A 23,427-nucleotide genomic window follows, 5' to 3' on the forward strand; every position below is an offset into this window, starting at 1 on the left:
GAACCTGATAGAGCGCACCTTCGGACTCCTGAAGGCAAGATTCAGATGCCTCCACCGCAGTGGAGGTGCACTCCAATACACCCCCATTACCGCATTCAAAATTGTGGTCGCATGCGCCATCCTCCACAACATAGCCACCCGACGTGGGCTACCTCTCACCCCTGCAGACCCAGATCCTGATGATGAAGAGCAAGAACAACCACATCGCCAACATGGGGATAGGAGTCTAGCTAATCAAGGCAGACTGAGACGGGAACACATTGCAACACAATATTTTGGACGGTACGTGTCAACTCCCACCATACTCACCTATTAACCAAAAACTCCATTTGTTAAGTGGAACAAAAATAACTGTTTTATTACTGTAATTGAGAAACTATATACAAGTTGAAATTGTCCATGGGCAGGGAAATGCCAACCAGTCATGTGGCACATTAACACCATGTGCCACATTTATTGGTCCTGGGTGTCATCTATGTTCTCCTGCCCCTCCTGCCAGCCTGGCTGGTCCCTGCTGCGTCCGTGGTGCTGTGCCTACCACTCCTCAGCACCCTGCTGTCAGTGGCAGATACACTGCTCACTGTTGAGCCCTCCTCACTGTCTTGGGGTGTTTCCCCGGTGGCCCTTGACATTTCCCGTGTCTCCATAAGTTCAATTATGTGGGTGAGACGTCCCAGGCCCCTGGCAACATCCCCAGCAAAATGACCCATCTCTATTTGCAGGCCAACTGTCCTCCTCGACAGGCCTGTTGTATTAATGGCTAGCCTGCCGATCGATGTGGCCATCCTGTCCAGTCGTTGCATTGTCTGGCGACCTCTGCGCCGCCCAGCCTCTGCCTGGCCCAGCAGTCCACCCGCCAGTTCCCTAATGGCAAGGGCAATGTCCCCAGTGTTCTGGCACATCATGTCCATGTGTCTGTTGAGGTGCTGCATGCTTGCATGGTTGTGTCTAACAAAGCGGTGCAGCACACCACTAATCCTGCCCAATATTCTGTTCTGCAGGCGCTGACCCCGCAGCAGATGTGCCTCACTGCTGGTTGGAGGAAGTATCCCAGATCCAGATGGTCTTGCCCTGCGACGCCTGCGCAGCGGTGGCTGCCCTGTGCTCCCACCTGTATCCTCCCTGCCTGTTGCTGGGGCAGCTTCTGGCGTGATTGGTGCAGCAGGCGTTACTAATGCAGGAATTCTGCTGACTGTGCAGGTGGGGGTGCTGGCGGGTCCTGGGGTGTCCTCCTGGGCCTGGGTGGTTGGGGTGTTGGGGGTGTCTTGCTGGAGACCTGTGGGACATGGGGAACACACTGTCAGTGTCTAGTATCTATTGCACAATTCCTAATAAACATTTGGCTATGAACTGCCTATTTGACTACATTTCCCATAATGCATCATTCTGGCTTTTTCTACCCTGTAATGGAGCTATCTTGGTTGTGCATGCACCTGTGTACATGGTGGGTGGGGTATGACATTGATAGGGGTACAGGCTTATCACATGGTACTCACCGGTTGATGTACTGGGCTCTGAGGTGTCCAGGTCCCCAAATCCACACACTTCCTCCTGCTCCAATGTTTCCTCCACCCTTTCTTCCAGGGGTGTGGGTGGTGGCACAGATGATGGTCCCCCTCCAGTGCCTCTCATCTCCCGGAGCCTTTCTGCCACCCTCTCCTTGGTCCGGGAGCGGAGGTCATACCACCTCTTCTTTATGTCCTCAATTGTCCTGTGGCTCACACCCAGTGAATTAATTTTTTCTTGAATGTCCTGCCAGAGTTTCTTTTTGGTGGCCTCAGGAACAGTGAGGGCTGCTCTCCCAAAAAGCTCATCATGGTGCTGACAGCATTCCTCTGTCAGCACCTCCAGCTCCCTCTCAGAAAATTTGAGTTTTCTTCTTCGTGGGGTTCCCTCCATGGCTGCTGCTGCTTGTTCAGTGTGAAGACTGGCAGTTATAAAAGCGTGTGGTCCAGCCTCCTCCCAGGTGTATTTGTTAACTTCCTGGCTGTGATGTCATCATCATGTGCCAGGAAGTGTCTCCAGAGTGTTCTGGTGTGCTTTCTGGAGTGTTCTGCTGCACCTGTAAGCAATTTTGAAGGTAGTCGCAATTTGCAACACCTACTCGCTAATTGCGAGTTCGTTTTTTGCACACTCGCAAACAGCGACCTCGCAATCTGCGGACTCGCACACAGCGTTGCGAGTCCGGCTGCGAGTCGCAAAATCGGATCGTTTTTTTTTCTGGCATTCCAAATTGCGACTCGCATTTTGCGAGTCGCATCAACTCGCAAAATGCGAGTCGCAATTTTTATTTTTGCTACATCTGGCACCTAGTTACTTTCACAGTGCAATAGCTAGTTTGGCCTCCCTGCGGGGCATCTCCACCTTGCACACATCATACATTTGTCGCACTGGGTTTACAAACTGGCACAATGCTAGCATTGTGTCACTCGAAACATTTATGGCGCATGGCGAGGCCATGTTTCATGCCACCATAGTGTAACTTTGTATGACACTACAGAGGCACAAATGTGCGCAACAGCATTTTAAATGTGTACCATTGGTGGCACATAAGGCCTCCCTATGAAGCTCACATTAACGTGACTCATGGGAAATGTGGCCGATGTATTGTCTGGTCCTTGTAAGGCATGTACCATCATACATGTAAACTTACAAGGCATACCTTAAAATGAAAATGAGCAGGATGTAGACCTGACATATCCACAAGTAACACAACACTACACATAGAAGTTCAAATATAAATATACATTTGCCTAGGACACTATACATTTTTGTATATTTTACATGACTTGCATTAACAAAATCGACACATTGCCGCCATGCATGTTTTTTTATGACATTGCTTCCACCAAAAATGATGCATACCATGCGATGCATTGGAATTGTCTAATGTTGCCTTGCCATGCTACATAAAAAAATCACACACAGGTGCATAGCATCAGACAAAACGATGCATTCTCAAAACCATGACGCATCATCACAGGAAGTGAAGTGATGGCTGTACCATGCACACCAGGAACTGCAAAATTACTTTCACTTTCTTTCACAGTCCTTTTGTCTGTCTTGATGAGATTAGGTGTTTTGGAGATCTGTTTGAGAGAGTGGTGTTTGAAGTGTAATTTTGGGTTGTCTGCTGTCCTATCTAGTTTTTGTCCCTGACCTCTGTATTGTCCTCTCCATTAGTCTTTTGTACTATTGTGTCAGGGTATTGTTGGGTGTCTGTCTCTGGGGTAGCATGGTTTCTTGGGGGTTGTTTGGGTTATTTTTTTGGGGGGTTCAGTGTATGGAGGATGTGTCTGACAGAATATCTGGAAGGGAAAGGGCATGTTGCCTCAGCGGTGAGCAGTTATGGGTTTTCAGCTGGCTGCTGCTCCATTACCTGCCCAACATGGTGTCCATGGGTGGGCGAGTGATTCATGACTACAGGAACGAGTCTAGGAAGCTGAGGTGGGGAGAGTCCTCTCACAGATGAACCAGATCTTCAAAGTGGAGCGGACTGACCGGCAATTGAAGTGTCACTGGGCAGACATAGTCAGCAGGGAATAGGACTTCTAGACCACATTGGATTGAGGTAGGAGAAACTGTGGGTGAGTACACAAGCCTTGTGATTGACTATTACTGTACAATTGCAGGTACATGTCTGTTGGCCTTTAGCAAGTTACGTCAAAGGGTAGGGTTATAACTACAGTATTGGTGCAAATGAAAGCAACCATGACAATAGAAACACTGCACCATTAAGGAGACAAAATGCTTGGTCCTGTCCATGTCCACTAGGTTTTGTCACTTGATCTTGTTGTACACCAATGCCGACAGAACTGTGTCATGGTGGAAGAGTACATGGTTACATGCATCCATGTCAACTAAGTGCCTAGCTACTGTTCTATGTTGCATACTCATGTACAATTGATGTCACAAATCACACAGGAGTAGAGGCAGTCATGGCTGAGTGTATCCTGTGAGTCATGTATGTGCAGGGTGACATTACAATTACCAATGTTTAAAAACTTTTGCAGTATGAAGTCATTTGCACTTAACAATGCAGCCGTGACATCTATGTTAGCTTCCTGCACATATAGGTACATGTCAGCCTGGCCTACCAATGTATGTCACTGAGACATGTAAGATGCCATTTTTGAGCATTTATCAACAGGTCTGCTAGTGTCATTGGCAAATGATGTCTGATGTGCAATACTTGTCCAGAGTCTTCATAGTGCAACATTCACAGTGCCATGTCTCATGTTCTGTAGTGCATGTGGACCCCAACCATATACAATCAGAGAGGTGGATAGCTTCAAAGACCCAGAGGCAACCAGTGAGTAACAATCTGTATGTGTAATGTGTTGCACAAGTGCTGTGTGAAGTTGTATGTTGTATGCAATGCCTTGTAACAAGTGCATGTATCATACCACAAACATAGTAGGCTCAACCAGGATATGGACTGCATGGTTGCAGATTTGGTTGCAGATGGAAATGTTGAACATGGTACATGATTCCCATGTAAGTGATGACAGTATGGTCATGTGGCAGAAGTTAGGGGTTCAACTCATGGGTGCAGGGTTATTATATGTTGTTGACTATACATGTCATTGATCTATGTGCCACATGTAGCACTGAGTAACTCAGCTTATAGTGTGATGCATTACCATGTGAATAGTCAACTAATAGTAGCGGGTCAGTGGTCAACATTCCACACTCTGGGGCTTATTTACAAGTCACTAGCGCCGTTGGTACATCACTTTTTATATGGGTATAAAGTGACGCACCATTATTGTGTGATGCCCCATTATCTGAGTCATCATTTGCAACATTTCCAACCTATGTCATCCTCACATGTCTTGTCATGTATGTGTGGACAGAGTGATATCCCTACAACATTCCTATTTGACATGCCATGAACCACAGCATTATCTACTTTTGGTGATCCTGATATTATCCAGGATCTGATGTAAAAACAAATGACACATAGTGTACAACATTAGGCTGTGCTGTACCAAGATCCATGTGCAGATGTGGTGTGGGAAATGCATACAGCTACATATGAGGTGGTGGTGGTGAGTGCCATTATGCAACATGCTGAACATAGCTTGGGATACATTTACAACCAATTCCCAGTATGGTGTGAGTAAACAAGTCACTAGAGACTATGCGTCAAGTCATGGCACAGCTCACCTGGTACTGACTTGCATCAAGATGAGAGTAGTGGCATCATCCTCTGAGTGACATGAATGACTGCACCACCCTACAATTTCACATATGATGTCTGTCACAGTTTACCATTTAGCAATGTGTCCTGACATCTCTACTTGCCATATGTAGTCCTGTTGTGAGGCCACAATGTTCTTGCAGTACTTCCTCATATGAGTTAGTTAAATGTCAACAGATCTGAGGTCACTTGCGCAAACATGAGGTACATTGATGAACAAACCACCATGATAAGTATGATGTTGCATGGTCACATGGCTGATGTGCATGACAATCTTAATCAATAGTGACATGGACCTTCAATGATTTTCCAAGATGTTTAAAGTAATTGTGCAATAATAGCTAGTCTCAATACCATGGACATGGGCAATATGTATTTTGCGGTTGCTGTACAGATGTATGTCCCCCCTGCCCTTCAGGATGTTATATTGATTAGTGCTGGCCAATGTGTTACAACTGCAAATGGTGTATCCACTGCATGTGTGTAGTTAATTTGCCAAAATATACAGTGACAAACATGTCCACTTCATGTTGTAGCTGTAAACATGAATGCATCCCAGGGGCATGAATTTTCAAAGAGGGCAGAGATGTACCGCCACATTAAAACAACTTGCCAAGCAGCACAGGAGTATGTAAAGGAGGTATGACCTGGAGCATGCCTCAGGGGCCTGGAAGGCCTTCCCTCAGGGGGGCCAGCAAAGGAGATATCCACCACCCATAGTGCAGCAAGGCCTGTGGCCACAGGCAGTGGCACTTCTCCTGGGGCAGGACCCTCAGCCTCTGCTCCATCAACTGGTACAGCGATATCACCAACTGGGGCACATACCTACATGGAGGCCCACTAAATGCAGGAGTTTCGTATGCAATTGGCTGACCAGAAATGTCCAGTTGGAGCACCAGAATGGGCAGATTTTGACACTTCCTTAAAGAAATTAAAGCACATTTGATGAAGCGCTGAGGGGACACATGGATACTACCTTAGCACATCCCTCCCATTTTGTTATGTGCTTGTATTTAGTGAGTGTATTTAGTTAGTTAGGGTTTGTTAAGTTAGCATAGTGTGTATTTGTTTGTAGTACTTAGAGGTAGTTTATGTTTGGGCTGGGGGTGTAGGGTATCTTTTACTTTTTTGGGTTGGGGAGGGGGGTAATGTTTGGGTATTAGTAAAAATACAAAAAATAAAAAAAATGTAACAATTTTACCAAATCTACACAAAATGTATTATTTTTTTAGGCCATATGTTTAGATAGTCAATGTTTAGCTTTAGTAAATATTGTCCTGATCATTAGATGTATATTGAAGTGGCGGGGTTGATGTTTATCATATGGCGTCAAATGTTTAGAATAAGTATTGATAAGTATAGTTATATTTTTAGTATGTTAGGCTAAGATAATGTAGTTTAGGTTAGTTTCAGTAATTTAGTTAGCTTAGGAATTTTAGGCTTACTTTCATAGTTCAATAAATCTTTTTACTATTACTAATATATGGTCTCCATTCTGATTTAGCGTGTAGGTGGTAGCATGTATGCACAGGTCATGTTAGACACATGCTTTTGCAAGTTATAGTTAGTTTACATGTGTGACTATGTGTATCCCCTATTGTCAAGTTCCTGTCAGGTCAGCAATGATGTCACATCTGCAACTCCAGAAAAATGTAACCACAGTACGTGACACTCTGGATGTACATGGATACTCATACCAGAACAGGGACTCAAACAGCATGTCTGTATTTTTCAGTAATGTGACTTGCATTGCCCTCATGTTGTTGTGATTGCACTCCCCCTACATCTAGATTTGTGACTGAGACACTCATGACTGTCCCTCACATTCTTACACATGCATCATTTATCTGTCATGTCAATGGTTTTCCTGTTGCTACCATCCATGCAAGGCCTAGTCACTTGTGTTGTGATTGTTGTCAGCTATCACATTACATGCATGCTAACTGTCAAATGCCATGCTTAGGATACTCAGGTTCAACTTGCTTGTTCACATAGCTATCAGTCACCTCATTCATGTTGCAGTAAGTGTGTGTGACTTTGTGTATGTCACAAATCCACATATATCCCTTAGGCAAACACTCAAAGGCATGAGGCAAGCCCCTAGAACCACCAGAGCGTCTCCTATTGTGGTACTCCAGTGGCATTGTGCCCTTTCACTAATAATTTAGGATGCCATGCAACATCCATTACAATTGAGACTGCTTCAGATTTAGAATGGAATGTATACCTGAGTCAGTGCTGAAACTATGATGTCAGTCCAGGGGTGTGGTGTGCATGGGACAACAGGGAGACAGATATATATTTAGGCTGTTTTTTCCTTATTGTTTGTGTGCTGCATTTTGCCACTTACATAGTAGGAGCAAGGAGCTTTCACTGTTGTATATGTGCAGAAACATCCAACCTCTGCAATGCAGACAACCTTTCAATATGGTTCAAATGTGTCTGCATTGCACTAGACAGCTGCATATGCACCAGTGCTAGACAAAAAACATGGTTGGTCACTATCCTATTGCATACTGTACTTACATGCTCTTTAGCTATGACACAAATCCGCACAGCTACATTGCTTGCAGCACCATGCTGTCCAATTTGTTATGGTACATATGCCCCTCACTGTATATGCTTCACACAATGCATAAAGCTCACACAGTTACTGCCTCAGACACAGATTCAAGACAATTGATGTTTAGAGGAAATATATTGGTATGTCAAATGATGTTATTGGTTATTCTGTACATTACACAGGAAACTAACCTCATTAGAGATCCTAACTCATTGGAAGACCAGGCAGAGTCCAGGGGGGTGGGGGCATGTAATGAGACATGTGTAGGAGATGAGTGCATCAGTGAGGGAGAGGTCACAGTGCCAATAGGTACGAAATGGCCAGGATAACAGTTCACATGTGTGATTGGTCAACAGTGGGAGAGTGAAGAGGAAATGTCGATAGATGTTGTAACACTGGAATGATTTTCAGCACAGAGCAAAAGAGAAACTGTCCAAGTGGAATAGACTGTAGCTACCTGGTGTTTTTTTTTGTGTGAATGATGTTCCTTCTACATCTTCATCCTCAGATGTATGTGGTGCCTCCTGTGCCATGGGGGGTGGTGGTGGTGTTGAAGTTGAGGGAGGCACACACATATTAGGGGCTAGAAATGTGGATTCAAAGGTTCCAGCAGCTATCATCTGCAGAAAGATTAATGGCATCACTGCAGCAAGAAGGTACTGATGGTTTCACAACACAGCAGCAACATCATGGTGGTAGGCAGCCAGGTTGTTGCAGGGCTGCATGTTGTGCATGAAGGGGCAACTTCCTGTTCAATCCCATACATGAGGGGTGGTTGCATCTTACTATGGATGGTTCAGGATACAGCACACATGAGAAGAGGTGAGAAGGCGAATGCGTGTGGATAGTTGTACCCCTTGCATTACTGTTACAATACACATGGGCTGGCATATGGAGTTGACACATTTCCAAACATCTCAATGTGTGAATGCATCAGGTAGCATCACAGCCTCAGGGTGGCATTGTGATTGTGTAACATATGACTGACATTTTTGCTGGCCCTTTGATTCCATCTTTCAATGTGTGTTGCAATTGGCAACTGACATTGGCAGTGGCAGACAGCATTCCTGATTGTTGATGTTGATGGATGTGTCCCTTCCTACACATTTGCATTCATATCTGCAACACAGGCACCCCTACACCATGCTCAATGTGTGGCAGTGTTGGTGTTAGTCAGCAGTTTATTTCCATGACCAAGGATGGTACATGGAATCATTGCATTTTAGTGACAACTACACATCTCATCACATTCAAGATGATGCAGCACAGCAGGCTGGGCTGCTCTATTGCACTGCATGACTTCATCATGCATGGTTGACACTGGGCCGCATTTCCCAGAGACTGAGTGCACACTGCCCTACCAGGGCATACTTTTTATGTTATACTCCAGTGGGGCAGAGTGCCAGTCCATATTTCCTAGGCAAAGGAGGGCACCTCGTATGGCTCTCGATGGAGTGGTATTCTGTGCCCCTTTCATGCCTCACACTACATGTAGGTGTTATTCCACATGTGTTGCAGGGCTTGTTCCCACAGAACACACATGTAACCCACCCTTCTTCTGATGCCTTCCCAGATATTCATGTCTGGGAATTCTGCAGTTTCGTACACCACCTTAGGGTTTGCATAGTCGAGACATGGGGGTGAGTGTAATTTGTTTTTGTCATTGTGATGTCATGTTACTCTTTGTGCTGCACTGTGCATCACACATAGTTAGACAGCGACACCATATATGTCTGATGTTGTGCAGGAGGGTGTCCCTTGTTGCACAACAGCAATCACCCCCAAAATAACAGGCACCCTTGCAGCATGGTGCATGTGTGCCTGTGTAGGCACATGGCAGCAAAATGTGCACCAGAACAGACTATAATGACAGAACTGGCCTATATATAGTGTGTACATCACATTAGTGCCCTATCCCAGTGGTGAAGGAAGGCATATCCCTGCCCCTGGATGGACCACCCTGCGCAACTGGACTGGTACATGATGGCCAATGAAAGTTACTCATGGCCAGATGGTTCAGTTGCTACAGTGAAGGGAGTGTTGTGATGGTTGTGAAGTGGTCTGTGGATATGGTGGTGGTTCAGTGCACATTACATGTGTTTGGTGTTTCACCATAATTGTGTCTCATGCAACCCTTTCACATGCACACAGTGCCACCTATGTGCTGCCCCCTTGTGCCATTAGTTATTGAACACATTTCCTCCCACTGCAACTTACCCAATGTTTGTTGTTGCTCATCATGTACCGCTGTGTCCTGGGCCTGGACTCCAGTGATCAACTCCTGCCACCATCTCCTCCTGCTTATCCAGCTCCTCCTGGGGTGCCAGACTTCCACCTCTGGTCTGTAGTGCTGCCTTTCAGTTGCTGGCAGTTTCACTTTTGTTCCTCGCTTGCAATCATGCCAGCGCTTCTTACAATTGACCACAGTCCTCTTCACCTCTGCCAAACTGTTGACTTTATCAACTATGGACTGTCATATGGCCTCCTTGCCACTAATTGGCACCTTAGAGGTGATGAAGAGTTGGTGTTGGTGTTCCATGATCAGGATCTGATTTTCCTCCTGACTGAAGCAACACTTCCTTTTCCTTTTTCCCATCACCTGGGACTCTGTCGGTCCATCCTGGCTTACCCTGGGCTGATTGGTCTCTCTGGGGTCTCTCCTGTCCTGATTTCTCCATTTTTCTACCTTGTGGTTTCTGTTTGGCATTTCTGCAGGTTTTTTTTTAGACGCTTTTAGGGAAAAAGTGATGCTAGCACGATTGGCGTAAAAAATGAGCTGCAAATCATGTTAGAGCTACTTTTCCAGCACAAGCATAATTTTGTTTTGGAACATGTCGCAAAGGTTAGCGTCACTCTGTTGACTCTGACCATTTCTTACCACTATGCTGCACAATTTTGTAAATATGGCACATGCATGGCGGTAGGAAATTACATTAGCCGGCTTTACATTGTTGGATGCACAACTGCGTTAGCGCAGTTGTGCATAATTTCTTGTAAATATGGCCCTAAGTTTGTGGGAACGAGTGAATGCAGACATGTATTTCTATTTAGGAATATATGGGACTTGATGTAAAATGGACAAATTCCTGTGATTCCAGGTGTAAATTATATTTGTGGTAAAAATGTGTATTATCGTCTCCCTAGCAGATGGTATGGGACTTTTTATCTAAGAGTGGAGCTCCCTAAAATGTACCAGATTGACAACATAAATGAAACTCATGATAAATCAAGACCAAGAAATAATTGGGGATGTATTTGGCAATTATTCCTTCTATAAAAAAATGGCATGAAGATTCAGTAATTATCAACAATTGTGGACAAAATGTTAACAAATTTTTATGGAGCAATTCTTCTCATGGATACAGAAATGGCTGTGATTTGTTCGATGATTCTTGAGAACCGTCTTGCTTTAGACATTCTTTTAGCAAAAGAGGGCATAGTCTGTCGGATGCTTATGGCGCAACATTGTTGCACTTTCATTCCATACAATAATAAAGAAATTAGAAGCCACATTAGAAATTCGACAAATCTGAATTTCGACTTAAAGGACCTGAAACAGCCAAGTATGTGGGAAAATACAGATAAAGGTTTTACTAAAGTGGGAAACTGGTTGAGAAATCATGGTCAGGGTTTTGTGGGAACAATACTGAAACCATTATTAGTAATAGTTGTGTGTCTCATTTGTACAATCGAATTTCACAAACTGTACACGTGTGTTATATTGCAAAGAGCAAGAAATAAACAGGGGGCAGAAGAAATAAAAATGGAAAAGATGAAAAGCAAATACTTTTGTGATTTGAGAATTTTTGAAAAAAGGAGAAAATCTAACTAGATATACTAAGCAAACCAGGCTTTGAATTGTCTAATTTATGAAGTGGTCTTTTGTGACTGCACATATTGACGTCAGAGGAGGGATTGTTAGAGAGCAAATATTATTAATAAAATATGAATAAACAAATCGAATAAATAATATGTACTAAAAGAGCCTAATTAGAGAAAATCGTGCTAGAATTGTGAAACGTGCATGTTTGAAATGTGGGTGACATGGCGTCCACCATTTCAAGTTCTATGTGAATAATAAATAACTTTGAAAATGTATTTTGATGATTTATAACCATTTGTACTGACAAAGATAGTTAATATTGATGAATAAAACTAATGATTTGAAATTATTATTGACATTAAATAATGTACTAAATATGTTTAAATATTAAAACTGTTTTATTCTTCATTTATTAACATTAGTAAAATGCCTAAGCTTTAGTATTTTTCCACAGTACAGAGTTTGAGATGCTATGCTGACTTCATTGAAATTTCTTTTGTAAATTGTGTGTATTAACTGTTCTATTGAAAGCCCACAGTGGAAATCTACTGTTTGTTCCACTCTGCACATTCTGTACTTCCTTGTGATAATTTTGAAAGTTTTAACAATACAGGGAGGAAGTAATGTTAGCTAAAGTGTCATGTTCTGTGCTGTTTTCTACAATGTTAGTATTCTGCAGAAACTGCTGACCAGAGAGGAGCGTCAGCAAGGGCCTATCTTGAAGAATATGGAAAAAGTTACAAACTGAAGAAGAAATGTAATTCAATAAGTTGCTCATTGTCACACTGCATAGTCTTGCCCAATGAGAGTCTAGTTAGTGATTTTTGGGACTTTAATTAGGCAAAGTTTTAGAAGATGTTAGGCCGTTCAAGTTCAAGTTATTCAGTCCAAGTTCAAGTTATTTCTGTTAATTTTACCTATGATTCTAACAGTTCAGCTACTTTAAGCCCAACTCTGCTGAACTGTTGCCCTTTTCCATGTTCCTGATGCCGATCGCTGAAGACCTGCTATTCTTGTGCTCTGCTCATAAAGACTCTGCTAATTGCTGTCTCATTTAGGAAAGGTGTAACCAATGGGCATTTGTTTTATTTTTTCTTTGCTGGTTTTTCTTTAGAAAATCCAACCGCATTTTTCTTAGCGCCATAGTTTACATGTTTTCCAGATTAATTTTTGTCTTAATTTCATTTTTGCATGTGACAAAGCCCAGCCCCTCACAAGCTTATCGAATTAGAATTTGGTAGCAAGGATGCCCGACCCAATAATTTAATTGAATGCTTATTAATTGAATTTGACTGTTTCAACTACACAACTAATGAGATCTATTGCTATTTCACAAATAATTCTGTTGTTAATCTGTATAATTCTTTTGGAGTTTTTAATGGTGTTTGCTCTTGTCAGAATAAGATTCTTCAGACGTTTTAGACAGCCAGTGTTGTTTCTGTATTGTTATCATCTGATTTTGTGTATAATTTAAGTGACTTTAGCATTGTTATTATAAGGGGAATAAATGTTTGAACTTTACTAAATTGGTGTGGTGATTCATAGCCACATAGGTCATGGTGAGTGAAAATTACTGACTCCTTATAGCATTTTGTTGTTGTTTATGGTTATTGGTTCTTATTGTTTGATGTGATGATCTTATTACTCCTGTCTGAGTAAAAAGACCTCTAAGGGTAGTAGCTGTCACTGCCCTATTATATGTCACCTAAGCCTAATTTAGGAGGTCACACTCCCACTCTGGACGGCAAATATAATATGGGTTTATTTAAAATTACATTTTGGGAAATCTTCCTCAGAAACTTAAGTGAGAGCACATAACGGTACAGTTAGAACAATGGTATATCCTGAACATTGGTAAAATCAGATATCCGACATAACAAATGAGCGGGCATATTCACATCCCTACTGCAATCAAACTGCTACCCTAAACAGAGTCTTTATGACATTAAGGAAGAAAGACCCGATCAACCAACATCTTGTAAGTTTCGGGTATCTGTGAAGCACAGAGTGCCCCTCAGTCCATCTTAGCTGTTTAATAGTTAGGATAATTGACATCCATGTACTTCCTTTGGGGAATGTTAATATCCTTTGATCTCTTTGTAGTAGGCAATAATGTGCTGTATGTTTCAGAATGCGCATTGCAAGCACACACATTGAACATGTTGCAGGCTCCTAGGCATACTCATGGAAAACATTTGAGAATTCAATTTTTGAATACTAGAATATATACACATTTCTTCACATGCCAAAAGCACTTGCTCACTTATTTTTTGGACAGGGAAAATATTTCTCTCTGAGGAAAGATCTTTTACCCTAGATGTCCACCATTTTTGGAGGGTATTGCCTATCATGGGTGTAAGGAAATGCCTATTTTGGCATACTCACCACCACATTTTTGGGCTGATGCTACTGTTTTTTCAATTCTGAGAGTGCACTGAGGACTCCTAACCAGACATTAGTGCCAGTGTTTTAACCCCATACAAATTGCATGTCAAATTGGATACACCCAATGCAAGGCCTAGATTCCTTATAAGTCCCTAGTACATGGTAGTCAGGGCATGTAGGATAGAGTGTCCATGCCAGGATGCAGCACTGTTTGTGCCACTCTTTGTGTGACAAGGTACAAAATGGCTACTAGACTGCCACTACAGACTGGAAGGGCCATGTTTTCACTGCCAGTTTGACTTTGATGTTTAAACCAATACCAAAGTCACAATATCCCTCAACTTTATAAGTAAGTCTCCCCTAAGTAAGGCCTATAGAGCCCTATGGCTGGGCGCATTATTTTAGTACGTAGGACATATGTTTTATGATATATCTTAGCAGCAACACTTCCAATTTGTTTTGTTGCTGCGGGTACAGTTGGTATCCCCTTTAGCTACCAGAGTTACAGGGTGGCATCCCAACCCAGCTAACGTTTGACTGGGATTACCAAACTGGGTCATACAAGCTATTACATTAATCATGACATTAAATGCTACCTGATGCCAGGTTGAACTTAAAGTCAGCATTAAAGATAGACAAGTTTTAGAAAGTTGCCACTCTGTGCTCTGCTCGTCCAGTGGCCTGGCAAAGGCATTCACACACAGACAGCTTTCTGACCACTTGTGGAGATGTGTGAATGACTCCAAGACTCAGGAAAAAAGGCAGTGCTACCACAGCATGATGTCACCTCCTCTGCCTTTGATGGCCCACCTGGCCCAACACCCCTGAGAAGGATGTTGTTTGTTCCTGTAGACAGCTTGGCAGCAGGGTCAAAGAGGGGAAAATCGTCCCCAAGCCAGTTTTACCGTGGGTGTGTTTTCCTCCAGTAGCCACACCTCTCGGGTGGGCTATCTTGCTCCTCACAACTGAGGAAGGGCTGGGCCATCTTGAAGGGAGCAAGAAGGTGGCATTCTGGGATAGCCAGATGCCACAAATCACATAAACATCATCACTAGGTAGTTGGGGACCTAGTAGCCCATTAGCTAGTGACCACGTGATCCTCTCAGGGCGCTATCCTGGGATAAATATAGCACCCCTGGCATGTTGACCCTGAGTACTCAGTACTCGGTGGACTTGGAAGGAGGACGAGAAGTAGACCGCATTGCACCCATTGGAAGTGCACAAAGAAAGGCTGTGAAAACAGAGCAACTGCATCAGCTGCATTTTTGGTTAACAGAGTTTGGACCCTGTTCTGCATGCCAGGCTCGGGAAAAAGCTTATTCCCACCCTAAGTACCAAGCACAGACTCCAAGGGTCAGCTGGATGACCTTCCAGAATGGCACTGTGGACATTACAGGGAGTGCAGAATTATTAGGCAAATAAGTATTTTGACCACATCATCCTCTTTATGCATGTTGTCTTACTCCAAGCTGTATAGGCTCGAAAGCCTACTACCAATTAAGCATATTAGGTGATGTGCATCTCTGTAATGAAAAGGGGTGTGGTCTAATGACATCAACACCCTATATCAGGTGTGCATAATTATTAGGCAACTTCCTTTCCTTTGGCAAAATGGGTCAAAAGAAGGACTTGACAGGCTCAGAAAAGTCAAAAATAGTGAGATATCTTGCAGAGGGATGCAGCACTCTTAAAATTGCAAAGCTTCTGAAGCGTGATCATCGAACAATCAAGCGTTTCATTCAAAATAGTCAACAGGGTCGCAAGAAGCGTGTGGAAAAACCAAGGCGCAAAATAACTGCCCATGAACTGAGAAAAGTCAAGCATGCAGCTGCCACAATGCCACTTGCCACCAGTTTGGCCATATTTCAGAGCTGCAACATCACTGGAGTGCCCAAAAGCACAAGGTGTGCAATACTCAGAGACATGGCCAAGGTAAGAAAGGCTGAAAGACGACCACCACTGAACAAGACACACAAGCTGGAACGTCAAGACTGGGCCAAGAAATATCTCAAGACTGATTTTTCAAAGGTTTTATGGACTGATGAAATGAGAGTGAGTCTTGATGGGCCAGATGGATGGGCCCGTGGCTGGATTGGTAAAGGGCAGAGAGCTCCAGTCCGACTCAGACGCCAGCAAGGTGGAGGTGGAGTACTGGTTTGGGCTGGTATCATCAAAGATGAGCTTGTGGGGCCTTTTCAGGTTGAGGATGGAGTCAAGCTCAACTCCCAGTCCTACTGCCAGTTCCTGGAAGACACCTTCTTCAAGCAGTGGTACAGGAAGAAGTCTGCATCCTTCAAGAAAAACATGATTTTCATGCAGGGCAATGCTCCTTCACACGCGTCCAAGTACTCCACAGCGTGGCTGGCAAGAAAGGGTATAAAAGAAGGAAATCTAATGACATGGCCTCCTTGTTCACCTGATCTGAACCCCATTGAGAACCTGTGGTCCATCATCAAATGTGAGATTTACAAGGAGGGAAAACAGTACACCTCTCTGAACAGTGTCTGGGAGGCTGTGGTTGCTGCTGCACGCAATGTTGATGGTGAACAGATCAAAACACTGACAGAATCCATGGATGGCAGGCTTTTGAGTGTCCTTGCAAAGAAAGGTGGCTATATTGGTCACTGATTTGTTTTTGTTTTGTTTTTGAATGTCAGAAATGTATATTTGTGAATGTTGAGATGTTATATTGGTTTCACTGGTAATAATAAATAATTGAAATGGGTATATATTTGTTTTTTGTTAAGTTGCCTAATAATTATGCACAGTAATAGTCACCTGCACACACAGATATCCCCCTAACATAGCTAAAACTAAAAACAAACTAAAAACTACTTCCAAAAATATTCAGCTTTGATATTAATGAGTTTTTTGGGTTCATTGAGAACATGGTTGTTGTTCAATAATAAAATTAATCCTCAAAAATACAACTTGCCTAATAATTCTGCACTCCCTGTAGAGCTGAAATAGCCCAAGTTGCTTCTCTGGTGGCCACAGCAGACGTTTTCCCACTACTGCAAACAGGGCACCCCAAATGGACGATTTGGAGATAGCCAAAAGGTGCACCTGTGTCTTCTGGATCTGTGGGTGTTGGTTGTGACCAGATTCGTCCCACAAAAGGGACACCAGCCTCCACCACCTGTTACAAACTGTACATATGCTTATTATTGCAAAGGGCAAGAAATAAACAGAGGACAGAAGAAATAAAAAGAGAAAGCAGATACGTTTGTGATTTGAGAAGTTTTGAAAAAAGGAGAAAACTTACCTGTAGATATACTAAACAAGCTAAGCTTTGAATTGGCTCATTAATGAAGTGTTCTTTTGCTGTCAGAGGAGGGATTGTTAGAGAGCAAAAGTTATTAATAAAATATGAATTAACAAATTGTATAAATGATATCTACTAAAAGAGCCTAAATAGGGTCACTAGCCTCCACCAAAGATTTGCACTGTGTCTGCTGTGATGCAAAAGTGCAAGGCGTGCATCATAGCTCTTGAAACCCTGCAAAGATGACTTCAGGAGACCCTGAGACCTGTAGAGGGAGTTGACTCCACTCACCTGTGGATTGAGGAGTCGACCACACTTCACCTTTGTTGACTGCACAGCAACAGGAGCATCACTGAGCATCTTTGAGTCTGCATCCCTCAGCATCAGGACCCCTCCTTTCCCGTCTATGGTGATTATCCTGTAAAATTTGGATCTTGCTCTTGTAATGCTCTGGTGTCCTGGTAACTGTCCAAAGTATCTGTTCTAACCCCTTCCCCCAGACCTCTGATCTGCCGGACATGGTTGACCAACTTGAACTGGTGTTGTTGAAATAACTTTTACAAACTTTTCAAAAGTTTCCAAACTTTTTGTTGGCCAATACTTGTTTGCAGTTCTAAAATCTTTATCTCCCGAACCCCCTAGTGGATTTTGATGATTAAGGTCTCTTAAAATGTACAAAACTCGCACTATATTTATAAATCAGTGTCTTGTTTCTTTCGTGTCATGTGACTTTCTTATTCTGTTGTTTGGTGCTGTTAAGTGCTTTACACATTGTTCCTTTGCTAAATCTTACTGCTCGAAGACACATCTACATAGGGCTGAGCTTAAGGTTAACTAAAAGTACCATGATGGGCCTAAGATGGTATTTGCGAGAATACTGCAAAGTAAGGCTTCCCAGGCATGCAATATATTACACCCAAAAGCTCACAATGGTACATGCTGTCATTAAATGATTGCAAAAAGAACAGATGATGGACGGAATGCTGAGCAATGCAAACATTCACCCCCAGTCACAAAGATCTGGGTTTAATCATTAGGTTTTTTTCTGCTCACTACGCCACCCCAGTTTGGACCCAGCCATATGCAAATCAATCGACCCGGTTCCCCATGGGAACAGTCCAGCCCAAAACTACCAAGCCATGTCGTCCGTGGACCAGTTTCAGGGTATCACCCTTAATCAGCCAGGAAAGAACACCTTCATGAATAAAAAACAATCACGAGAGGTGTTTTCCTCTTTCTATGTATGCTGCAGAATGTAGCACACATAAAAAAAAGGAAAAAATGAAGAGAAGTAAAGGTATTTCTCCATGTTGCGCCTCTTTTAGACCTCCCTGAGGAAGCATAACCTTTTGATGCATTCCCAGGTTTACAAATCCTTGTTAATCTTGAAATGCATCAAACTCCATGGAAGTTGTGTGGAAACTCCCACCGCAACACCCATGAAACGCCTCTTTGACGCAGGGTAAGGCAATGCAGCGACGTGTGCTGTGTTGCCTTACTCCACATCTACAAGGCAATTTAAAGCCACACAAAGTGGCTTTCCGTGGCCATGTAGATAATGGCCTGCACTGTCGGTGCATCTAAAAAAGATACGTACCGATGCTCAAGCCGCTTGTAAATATGGTCCTTGGTTTTGTTTCAGTCTTGGTATCTGCCTAGTGGGGTACAATTCCTCTTTTGCGCTTTCCCTTAGATTATGGACTTTTACTTGAGGAGTGCTATAAGGATCTGGCTGTAGCCACCTACAAGGTGCATTGGGCAGCTTTCAAGGCTTTTTGGCAGACTTCAGGTTGGTACCCCACCTGATAAATTATATTTGCTTTTGTATCCCCTCACTTTTTTGAGTCACAGGATAAGATTCATATGAATCATCTGTCCTTCAAGGTTGTTTTCATGGTGTAAGTAATGTCCTTGCACCATTCAAGGGATCTGGGTTCACACATGTGTTCTGAGGCTTAATTTTGTATCCTTCCAGATGTAATAGTGAAACAGCCTAACCCTGCAGAGTTTCTGGTAGTAGTGTACCAGTTTTACCTGGATCAGAAAGTGGTCCCTCCAGCAAGTTCAGGCAAAGAGCTGTTCATGCCCTTTAAGGGTTGGATTTTGACAGGACTGTCCTAACATATATGGTATCTGCAGTGGAATTTCAAGCCTGTGAGGCATGATTTGGAACTGTTGACCTGTTATAAAGGGGGGGGAAGCCTTCTACAGCTATAGCTAAAAAAGAACCAGGAGGTATAAAAAAGAAATAATAACACAGATATAAAGATTGCCCACTAATTATCAATAAGATAACCATCAGGTGCAAAAGCCCACCTAAAATGGAGAGCAAATATTTTTTCTGTTTGATTTTTTTGTTCACACTATTACCTCATGGGATATAAGAACCTCTAGTCATACATGATATAAATTCATCTATAGTTTAAGTTTCTTCATTTAAAGTCTTATATTTAGTCACAGAAAATATAGCAGTGTTGCATCACATACTATGATTATAACCAACATTTGATGCTGCTGTACACAGCATTGGCATGCCATAACCTCCAGTGAATCATGAAATTGTGAAAGAATACAGGTTTACTGATGAACACAAAATGGTTGATCAATGGCATCATTCTATTGTTTCACGGTGAGATAAGCATAGGCCTAGAAAAGGTGACAAACAGATACCTCTGCACTTCTAAAACCGTGGTAATTATCTTATGACATTATAGAAATTGATAGTTTGTGTATTTATGAAATTATTGTTTGTGTTGTATACCTCATTTCAGTCTATCATGTACCCTGTAGAACAATAGTACTATCTTTACAATAACAATTTAGCAGCAAATGAGCAAATCAATAAATCAATGCAAGTTCATGCAATTATTGTCTACCATTTGCTTCTGCCAAGACAACTACAGATATTATGGCACTGAACTTGCTGACAAGATGAACTTTAGTTTTTTATTTGTGAAGTGACATGGCACCACTAATATAGGTAGAGTAACATTTCTTAAAGGATTTGAAGTAGCTTTCTTTCAAATAAGTAAATGTGTAGTTCCAAGTGAAAGTTATTTTTGAAATGTGATGGTTTATTGATCAATTAAGTCATAATTGATGAATTACTGATGTTGCACTTGAAAGAAATTTACTGTGTCACTTTAACATGTAATGAATACTGTGACTTGAAGCTATGCCACATTAATGTATGACGCCACATATTTTAAAATTGATGCAGTTTCTGGTGTTCTGTTCATCTTGCTCTGGCTCATCCCCCCTCCCAATAAATGTCCCACTGCAAACCATCCCTCTTCTTGTTTCAACGGAGCATCAAGTGAATGACGTCAAGGATTCAAAGATGAACTGTTGTGCTATGAAGTGCGTGTTTTAGAATGAAGCTTCTATTAGGTACCCAAAATATCACAAGAACGTCCGCTGGGCGTTCCGCAAAGGCGTGCTAATTCCATGAGCTATGATTAAGAAATTATTCGTTTAGTTCTAATCATCTCCAGAGTGCAGTCGCTGAGAGTGTAAGTGGAAGGTTTCTTTTAACTTAATAAATGGGCTAATGCTATAGATTTAGGAATTACTATGCTGTTTCTGATTTGCCAATGTGACCCTATGATAGTACCATTCTGGATTTGCTAGGTCTATTAAAAGAATGTGTGATTTGTGTATAAAAACTCTTGGGCTTTAGAAGCAGGGGTTCATTTTTACAGTTTTTTCTAGGGTCGCTGCTGCTGGGAGAATTTTCATTTTTTTATGTCCATTTTCTATGGGGATGTTGTCAGTACGCTTTGTGAGTTTGTCTTGGGCTTTTGCTAAACTTGTTTAGTTAGGTTTAAGTTTTATAATTCTGCATTTCTGCAAACCTTCAAGGTATTTCATGCTTTTTTCTCTGTTCCACACTTACTAAACATTCTGTAATACATCTATTTTCACACTCTTTTTTTATGTAGAACTCAGTTAGTAAAGCTTTCTCATTTAGATTTTATCAGATGGGTTACGCCATCACAACGATGACAGAAACATTGTCCCCCAAAATCTAAATCTCATTATATCCTATAGGGTTTACATCTTGGTGGATGTCATTGTTGTGACAGAGTAACCTGTCTGCTGAAATCTAAATCAGGCCTTTAATCTGTTTTACACTGCTTAGATGTATATTTTTTTCATGAGAAGTGTAGTCTCTACCTGCAAGTTCTATTGGAGATTGTGGAGCCAAAGTAATTAGGGAAAATTTGGGGTGTTGAAAAATATTGGGGTTCAGGTAGTTTCTGGGGTTCAGATCCTACACTGTGATATTCTGCTGTTATGATTGAAATTTATTGTAACTAACAACTTAAAGAGAGATCAAAAGTATTATTTCCAGTTACTTACAACTCGCTACCACTTTCTAGTGCTATTCGATAATCACCACAATTCAGTTAAGGGTTTATTGCATGTAATTAGAATACACAGCGTGCAACCATAATATACAATAAAATTGCAAAATTATTGTCACAACACCATTTTGAGCCATCTGTACAGTGGGGCGTGCACACAGGGCTCATGTGGTATTACCCCTGTGGAACTTCATGGCCTACTGTGACACCAAGACAGACAACCTTCAGGGACCATGGTCCAACTGTATGTAACACTATGGCAGACTCCCTCCCAGAGCTCAGGAACCCATTGAATACCTTGTACTATTGTTTAATTAAATTTGGTTTGCACTCTCTGTGAAGGAACAACATGTGTTCCCTGGTTTATTGACTCCAACTGTCATTGTTTATTGATTCAACCTGCTAATGTTCATTGGTCCTACATGCCATGGTTTATTGGTGCCAATGTCATTTTGCACCTGCCTTCATTAAGTGCAAAACAATTATGCTGAAACGTGTTCTCTCCCAGGGCCTGTTATGAGTCTTCTTGTTTACCATATGCGCCATGTGCCTCTCAGGAATTAGCCACACATTTTCAATCCCAGAGAAAGGCCCTCATTTTGACTTTGGCGGTCAATTTGCCTGACCGCCAAAGCCAAACCCGCCACTAGACCGTCAGTACTGGAAGCCGTCCGTCATACTTGAGGTGGAAAGTCACCTGCAGTGCAGAGGCAGTTCTATCACTGGCACCGTAATATGGCTTTGTGGAGTCCTGCTGGCGTGGTGATGCTGATGATGCAAGACCATCAGGACCCATCCCCTCCCAGATGCCACCCTTGATGCAGAAGATAAGTGGGCATCCGAAAGGGGGGGAGGATGTTTGTGTGTTTGGGTGTGTGTGTGCGGAGGGGGGTGGTGAATGTGTGCGTGTATGCGAGTGAATGTGTGTGTGCGTGTATGTGCATGTGTATGGGGGTGTCTGTGTGGATGAATGCGCGTGAGTTGGGTTGTCTGAGTGGACATATGCGTATGCTTAATGGGTGTTATGTGAATGCATGCGTGCATGAAAGGGTTGTGGGGATGTGTACATGTGAGGGGACATGTGTGCATGTGTGTGCCGGAGACAGGAATGGAGATTCCTGTTGCTGGGTGCGTGACCGCCAAGGTTTTCGTGGTGGAGTGAGGCCTTCCGCTAGTTGGAGGTGCTCATCGCCGGCCGCTGTGGTGAGACCGCACTGGTGGGTCGGGCGTGGTTGAGGAGGCTTGGCGTCTGCCAAGCCCCACAACCCTTAATGTGGCGGTCCTGACCACCGGCTCCGCGGACTGCCACGGCGAGGCTGGCGGTCTCATGACTGCCAGCCTCGTAATGAGGGGCACAGTATTTAAACCAGACCCGGGACTCCAATCAGTGCCTGTCCTCATTCCTGTCCTAAACCAATAATCTAAGAAACTAAGCTGTCCTGAGTAAGCATTATCCATTCACTCACCTGCTGAGTTGGCCGGAATCCTCCAGCGCTCTAGTCTTCCTCAGCCCAAGGCTACCTGCTGTATCTGTAATCCTGGCACCGTCAATAGCTCCCTCATTTTCATTTCCTACACAGTGATTCCCCTTCCAGTTTGGCTTGCTGCACAACAGCTACAAGACTTCCTCTGGATTCCAGTTTAAGAATGAGAGACAAGGCTAAGTACTTGATCACAGGTTAGTGCATACTAATCAAAAAGGTAAATCAAAAAACTAAAGGCAAGACTCAGTTGTTTAAAAGAAAAAAAAGGGTCTTCCAGATATTGGATATTATTACTGTATTTCAATTGTTTTAGCACTATGGGCACATTTTTAGAGTA

This window comes from Pleurodeles waltl, chromosome 5 (assembly GCF_031143425.1).
Source record: "Pleurodeles waltl isolate 20211129_DDA chromosome 5, aPleWal1.hap1.20221129, whole genome shotgun sequence".
Classification (NCBI taxonomy): domain Eukaryota; kingdom Metazoa; phylum Chordata; class Amphibia; order Caudata; family Salamandridae; genus Pleurodeles; species Pleurodeles waltl.